This window comes from Dasypus novemcinctus, chromosome 14 (genome assembly GCF_030445035.2).
Source record: "Dasypus novemcinctus isolate mDasNov1 chromosome 14, mDasNov1.1.hap2, whole genome shotgun sequence".
Lineage (NCBI taxonomy): Eukaryota > Metazoa > Chordata > Mammalia > Cingulata > Dasypodidae > Dasypus > Dasypus novemcinctus.
Window position 1 is genome coordinate 13594050 of NC_080686.1, and position 8372 is coordinate 13602421.

The 8372-nt window shown below is 36.1% G+C and overlaps 1 non-coding gene across 1 annotated transcript; it reads left to right on the forward strand.

Annotated features, from left to right (window-relative positions):
• Window positions 1–8049: 8049 nt before the first annotated feature.
• On the forward strand, window positions 8050–8157 carry LOC111764647 (U6 spliceosomal RNA). The gene has a single exon (XR_002797213.1). It is a non-coding gene; the product is annotated as a U6 spliceosomal RNA (small nuclear RNA).
• The last annotated feature ends 215 nt before the right edge of the window (window positions 8158–8372 follow it).

An 8372-nucleotide genomic window follows, 5' to 3' on the forward strand; every position in this document is an offset into this window, starting at 1 on the left:
CAAAGATAAGAGTGATGCAGAAGAGAAGTCAACAGTTATGAACAATGAAAATACATTTAAAATTAGGGGCTGTCTTTATAAATAGTTATACTGTAAGAATAAGACAAACTGAGACCAAATATCCTAAACTGTTTGAATAAAATATAGGATTTAGAGTTGGAGGAACTAAAAATGCCTGAAAGGACATATTTAGGGATAGGGTAAAGGAAAGTATGAAAATGAAAATATTGTAACAGTGTTTGTTCTGAAATAGGGCTATGGGTTATTAAAGCAGCTTGGTGGAGTAATAATTGGCATCGTTTTTCATAGAACAGTTGAAAAATGCACGTTTGATTATGGTGATGGAACTGGAAAGGCAATCATTAAGGGAATAAAGATCACAGAAGACCATGAAATTAATGAGTGGGCCTAACCAGACAAGAGCAGGAAAAAAATGGAAACAATAAAGGAAAATAATAATTTAAAAGAATCTGTTTGAACTATTTCAGATCACTTAGAGTTTTGCCACAAGGCAATTTTCACGAGATAACATATGATGTTAAATAGCAGGTATGTTTTGATTCAATTTGTGTTATAAAATATATAAAGGAAGGGGATTTGAAGAAAAACTAAAAAAATAATTTAAAAGCTGTAAAGAATGACTTTATAAAAGTGCATTCATTTTAAATACTTAGTGCGCCATGAAATACCAATAGATCCCTTCACTTTTTCTGTGACTGCACCAAGCCCCCCCACAAGACCTTTTGGAGGTAACAACAGGAAAGTGTCCAGGGTAACCTAAAGGCAGCTTGACTGAGGGAGAGCAACTCACACCACTCTAGTACACAGGGAAGCATTGACTGCCCATGGCTGTGCCCACCACAAAAGAAGGTGGCATTCAGATCTGTCCTTCCTGTGTCCGTTTCTGTATGTGTGCAGGCATGAGTGTGCATGCATGAATATGTGTGCATGGGCATATGTGCACACACATATATCTATATTCACATATGTGCACATGCATGTCCTCAAGTATGTGTGCTTGTGTGTATGCATATGTTTGCATTCCAATGTGCGTGTATGTGTGTGTAACAGCATTGTAATGATCAAGTAAAATTATGTTTGTAAAGTGCTAGCAATAATCCAGTTACGTGGGAGAATGCAATGAAGAATGGCTTTACCTTTGCTTTATGGGCACTACACATTCAGAATCCCCCCATATCTCAGCTACCTTCCATCCCAGCAGGGGTGATATCTCGCCAGCTTTTATTTATACAATTTCTGAGCAAGCTGCTCCAGAATTATTCCATCTGATAAAAATTTAGTGCCTTATTGTCTATCCTTAACTGAAGATGCTGACTCCTGAGTCAGCCATGTTAGCCACTGGGGCTTTCAAATGCTTTCCAAGAATCATAGTCAATATAATTTACTTTAATGATTGCGATCTACAGTAAAAATATTCAAATTCTTTGTCTGCATTTAATAAACTCTTAAAGAGGAAGTAATGTAATCTATAAGGACAGGGTACTGTGTGTGAGATGAAGAAGATTTATTGAGCATTTAGTCTCCATTACACCATTGAAAGGTCATAGACATTATTATAATATTTAGAGTCTAATTAAACTGTTGTTCTACTGTTTGGTTTAGCAGCCAGGTCATAGGGCCCAAGCATTAAAGTCAACTAAAAGTTATATCTGTTTCAAAGGTATATTGCCGGTATCTTTGGTCAGCATATAATAAAACTGCCCAGCATATAACTGTTGGAACCCTCCTTTAGTATTGTATTTAAAACATCCCCTAATCACAGCTAAAAAAAAAAACATTTAAGCAGCCAAACAGGCTAGCAATACTGTGAAGGTTTTTAGTCACATTAGTTTAACAATTAGCATGAAAAAATATTCAACACCTAACATATGCCTTTCAGTGCTCTCATTAGAAATAATTTTCATTCCCTCATAAATTCAGAAAATAACTCTATGTTCAATTATTACTTTAAAACAATTACGTGTGATTCTCATATTCTCCACATGAATTTCTTTCTCTTTATCATACACTGATACTATGATGTTATTCTTTTGGCAATCCTTTTTTTTTCTGCCAAAATAAGTTAGGCGATTTTCTATGACCTGCTCATCAATACCATGGCACATTCATAGAATTCTTAAAATAAGCTTTTTTTTTTTTTTTTTGCAGTACTTGGCAAGAAAAACAAGCACAAATTCCTGATGCCTAGTCATTCTGAAGTTTGTCATTTAAACTAAGCCTTCGGGATTCAGAACTCTTACGCAGAATAGGCTACAGTGAACAGTCATGTAGAGACAGGATTGTACAGAATGTGAACTGGAATTTTTATTACAGAAAATTTAAAGGTCAAGGCCAAGGGCTTTCATTATGAGTATGCTCAGGAGAAATAACACTCTGCTTTCGGTTCTCCCAGTGCCTGGTGCAGTCTCTGGCAATAAATCACTAAGTGTCAGAGTGGTATTAACTCTTTCAGGCTTCTTGGGAGCCATTTAATATATTACTCTTACAGTGCTTTACATTATATTATGGTGTAGTACATTCTTAATATCTCCTCTTCAAAGGCTGGCATACCATTTCAAGATGATATAAACTGCACCTATAAAACCATTGCCCATTAAATACAACTCTCAGAATCTCAATAACTTCTCCTGGTTTGCTGAGAAGTCTGCCTTAGCATTTCGAGGTCTGTAAAACAACTGCTAGGCTTCCCTTTTTTGTTAAAGGGATCCCAGAGATTTGCCAGGATAAATATGTGAACATAAAGAAAAAACTTAGTTTTTTTACTTTATATATAGACTTAAAATACACACACACACACACACACACACATATGACACATGCAAATACATTTCTTATTTTATGGTTAAAAATTGGAAACAATTTTTGCAAAATACAATCTTATATAGGCTAGTAGCTTATTAGGATGTCTCTCATTCTTACCTGAAAAAATTTCACATTTTCTCTTCAACCAAACCACAGCTGCCTGAAAAATGTACATTTTTTTTTAAGTCAATAGGATTAGAACCACTTAATTTTCACCCCAATGTGGCATGCCAGTTGTATGCTTTGTCCAAATATGCTAACTTATTTGACTTATAGATCTTCATATGAAAACAGAATAAGTCTATATGCAGCATTGTAATGATCAAGTAAAATTATGCTTGTAAAGTGCTAGCAATAATCCAGTTACGTGGGAGAATTCAATGAGGAATGGCTTTACCTTTGCCGTATGGGCACTACACATTCAGAATCCCTGCATATCTCAGCTACCTTCCGTCCCAGCAGGGGTGATATCTCGCCAGCTTTTATCATCTATTGGTTGCAGTCCCTTATTCTCAGCATTCTGTTAGATGTTATTTCAGTCTTTCAGCTCGAAACACTGCAGTTGAGAACACTGATACTGTTCTGTTTTCTTTAATGGGTAGAATGTTCTTCCTAAGAGTACCTGTAGAATGTTGTCTTTGTCTTTGAAATTTAGGAAGTTGAAAATGTTGAGGAATCATTCATGTTATGCCGTGATGATTTTCTCTTCTAATCTCTACACCCTAGAACTTGGTGAAATTTTTGAATTTAAAATCTTGCTTCTTTCCCCAGCTCAGGGAAACTGCATTACATTACTGATTTAATAATTTTGTTCCTTCCACAACCCCCTTTTTAACTTTCAGATTCCTTATTATTTACATATAGGATCTCCTGGATTTATCCTCAGAGACTCTTACCTCCTCCATTGTTTGGTGTGTCTTCTATATTATAATTGGTTTTGAATGTTCCTTCCTCTTGATTTATCAGGACATTAATTATAAAAATGTGCTCATATCAATTGTAACAAATGCCACACCAATGAAATGTGTTAATTGTAGGGAGATATTTGGGAATCTGTATTTTAGCATGATTGTTCACCTAAATGGTGACCATTGGGTAGATCATATCTGCTGAATTCTAATTTTAAAATTTGAATATTCAATTTTAATTTTTACAATGACTGTTTAGCTCTCCTATGATGCTTTTGCTATTTCATTATTATTTTATAGCTCAAGTTTCGTCTCTTCAAGAAACTCTATTTCATTTCTTCTGGACATTTTGCCTTTGACTTGAGCCTGTCTCCTGTCTTTCCTTCAATATGGAATTATTATATATGCTCATTGGTGGTCAGAGTAAACTTTTGGTCCACTAGGCCAGCACTACTGAATATGAGTGAAGAATGAAGAGAAAGAGTCTTGTGTTAATCCAGGTGCTCTGAGGAGCAGGTGAGAATAGATGTGCAAGCTATTTATCAGGAGAAATGCTTGGGAGGGAAAATGGTGAAGGAGCCAAAGGAGGCTGCTATAGGTGACAGAACTTGATGCAGATCTGGGCCCTGCCAAGGACCCTGGAAGGGAGAAACATTGGGTGCCTTAATATCTCTGTGGGCTTCAACTTTGGCTGTGTGTAGTCCATGGGAAATTGGCCTCTGGCCTGAATCATGGTGATGGAATTTTGGAGCACAGGACCTGGAGTCATTGGTCTTCCCAAAGTAAAGGTTCTGAAAGTATACTGTCATTTCTTCCCCTTAACATTTTATTTACAATTAGGCTTGCTGAGCCCATTCTCTCTGGTCTCCCAAAACACTCATCTTCACCTTCCAGGAAGACCAATCACATTTGTCTAGTGCCAGTGCTCTACCCAACTCTGGAGAACCAGGGGTCCACACTGCCCTCTCCCAGAGCCACAAATCACTCATGTACACCCATCAACTGCAGCAGTGTTGTATATGTGATTGTCGTAGGGGAGGACAAAGACTGGAGTTAGGATTAGTGGGAATACATATGCATTCCTGCTGTAATTGTAGAATTTCAAAAGCCTCAAAATCGACTTTATGCTTTTCCTGCCCTATTAGAATATAAGATTCATGAAAATGAAGATTATGTCTTATTGTTCATCAAATTGCTAGCATAGCACCTGTCACAATGGCTCTAAATCAGTTTGGTTGAATGTAAAATTCACTATTTGCAGGCTGTTAATTGCTGTTTAGGTTTACTTTGCTGGACCTATATCTCAGGAGTTTTATTCTGAAACTTCTGTTTTTATGATTCCATCACTGACTTCATTGTAGTCCCACATGATCAGTAATTTAATAGTACCGTTTAATAGTACAGAAAATATCGTCCACAACTTGCAGAACACTTTGGGATTTTGGTAACTTCAAAACAATTTTATACTATTTGGTTGGAATTGCAAAATCATAATTTTGTACATTCATCACAGGAAGGATTTACTATTGCTTTTTAAAAGTCTACACTGAATACTTCCCTACCAATTTCACTTTTTAAAGTAGCTTTCCACAAATGCCTCCACAATAGTCAGCTGTGAAAAACTCAATTGTGTAAAAATCAATTATTTCAAATCAGGCTTCAGGAATATCAGAGGAGAATAGAACTCTGAATTATCATCAATATATAATGGGAAAGAAACAAATTAATGTTTTGGGGACATTTTTATAACAGTCTGCTAAATAGCAAAATGAAAACTCGAAATAATCTAAAGTTCTAGAATTACTCTGCAAATTCTGTGATTGTATTTTGTCTCAATTTTTTGTGTGAAAATTAGGAGTGGCAGCAGTATTTCTCTAAGGGGTAAGATACCTTGAAGGAATGAAATTTTTCTATTGTGACCTTTACACGTCACAACTATTATTCAATATCTCTCAAAAAACTCAAATTCTCCAACCACCAATGCTAAACCACAAAAAACAATCCTTCTCTCTTTGAAAAATCATATTTGAACTACTGCTGTGAGGACTAGCTGAACTTCAGGTGACCCATCCTGCTTAAGCTCCATAAAGACTAGATGTTTCTTTCCAAAAGTAGAAGACCCCTTTGAAGTAGTATCATGGTTAATGGTGACTTGGTATATTTTCTTTTGAAGTTTTATGTAACATGAGTCAAAATAGGCTTTGGCCATTTGTTCTCAGCAGCATCCATTTGGACAGTAGTTCATGATATAGACTTTTCTTAAATTCCCAGGGAATTGACAGCTAAGTCATGTTCCTGGCAAGTCTTCTGCTCCTTCCATTGAGTGCCAATAATTCTTTATTTTTACCCTAAATTATTTTGGAAAAAAATCTTTTGTTTGATTTGATTCCCTAGTCATGGCTCTGACCATCGAGGTGGTGTTGTAACGCTGAGATGTCCATGCTCTGATTATCTTTATTTTCCTTGTTCTAGACAGTTGAATAAGAGCACGAGCCAAACTAAGTCATCCTCCAGATCATCACCTGACTTCCGCTGTGTTACACATGTGTTAATGTGTACCATTTGTGGCTTTGCATTTTTCCCACCCCTCCTCCAGGTCTTTCCCCTTTTAGTCAGCACTTCCCTTCTTAGTAGTTACACAGCAAGCATTGAGAATTAACAGTTTGCGAGTTCGTGACTGACGAAGTAGAAATAAGGCTTGACGCCTTTTGTATCGATAGATCCCTTAAGTAATTACTGTGGAAGTGCAACTTCTGCCCTGCTGGGAAGCCCTGTGAATGTCCGGTCCTTGGTTATCTGTCCTGAGCGGTGCACTTTTTAGTCGTGCTTCCCCATCACGTGCCCTCCCCAGTCACACACAGACATGTATATAAAAGAATTCTCTTCTTTGTGGCAAGTGTGGACTTGCACCGCAGAAGCTCCACGCTCTCCACCCACTGCCATGGAGAGGATTTAGGGCACCAAAAGACTTCCATCTACCACCGTGTGAAGAGCCTCCCCACATAAGACCCCTCCGAAAGTCTCTTGTGTTCTTCTAGCTGGACTTGTCCGAGACTTTCTTTGGTCTGATATATCCCTCTGAGGTTGGTGGGAGGCTGTCATTTTACAGCTATACTGGAAGCATAATGTTATGGTGTCAATAGCACCAGATATTTGAAGTTCTGGCAAAATTTATTGAATTAAGCTTTTATTTAATAACTGAAGATTCACATGCAGCAGTAAGAAATAATAAAGAGAGATGCCCCAAAGTTAAAGTTTTATGAAATTATAATAAAATCTCCTTATCATTATTGTGATACTTACAATTCACCTCTTATTCAGTTTTCCCCAGTTTTACTTGTACTCACTTGTGCTTGTGTATGTTTATTTTTTCAAAATGTTGTCACATGGGACTATTTATCTTCCAAAATAGTCAAGATAAAGAACAGTTCCATCACAAGGATCCTTTTATAACCATAACAACCTTCAACAATGCGGCCTCCCCTGGCAACCACGAATCAGTTTTTAATTTCTAAAACTTTGCTTTTTCAAATATGTTATATAAAATAAAAAATTCAGTATGTAGCAATTCAGCATATATCCCTGGAAATACATCCATGTTATTCTGTGTTCTATCCTATTTTTGAGTAGTTGTTAAAGGGATAGATGTACCACTGTTTAACAATTCACCTATTGAGGACATCAAGGTTGTTTCTAAATTTTTATGCCAATAAGGCTGCTATGAAATTCAAATGCACGGTTAAATGCCCAAAAATGCAATTGTTGAGTCATATGATAACTGTGCATCTAGTTATTTATGAGCAAACCAAATAGTTTCCCAACGGGGCTGTGCCATTTCACATTACTGTTAGTGATGTATGAGTGAACCAATTTCCCCATGACATTGTCAGCATTTGGTGTTATAACTACTTTTAAAAAAAATTTCAGCCATTTTGACAGTGTAGCAATTTCTCATTGTGGTTTTAATTTGAATTTCCCTGATAGCTGAAGATATTAAACACCTTTTCATGTGTTAGTTTCCATGTATATAGCTTCTTCAATAGATGGTCTCTTCTTGTCTTTTGCCAGTTTTCTATTTGGAGTGTTTGGTTTTTCACTGCTGAGTTTTTAGAGTTCTTGTTCTAAGCTAGATATAAGGCCTTTGTTGGACACATTTTGCAAATATTTTCTCCCAGCCTGTAACTTCTCTTTTCATTCTCTTAAAAGGGTCTTTCATAGAGCAAAGTCATTTTTAAAAATTTTTTATTTTGCTGCAGCTCATCATTTTTCCCCTTTTATGGGTAATAATTTTGGCATCAACCCCAAGAAGTCCTTAGCAGTACTCACTTCAGCAGCACATATATGAAAAATTAGAGCAATATAGAGAAGATTAGCATGGCCCCTGTGCAAGGATGACATGCAAATTTGTGAAGCATTCCATATTTTTCCTCTTATATTTTTTAATGTAATATTTTTTGTGATTTACGTATCTTAAAAAAATACAATTTAATGAAAATAAGTATATGTAAAAAAGAAGTCCTTACCAAACCCCAGATTCCAAAGATTTTCTCTAAGTACTTTTTAATAAAAGTTTTATAGTTTTGTTTTACTTTTAAATTTGTGGTACATTTTGAGTTATTTTTTACAAAGTATGATAGGTAG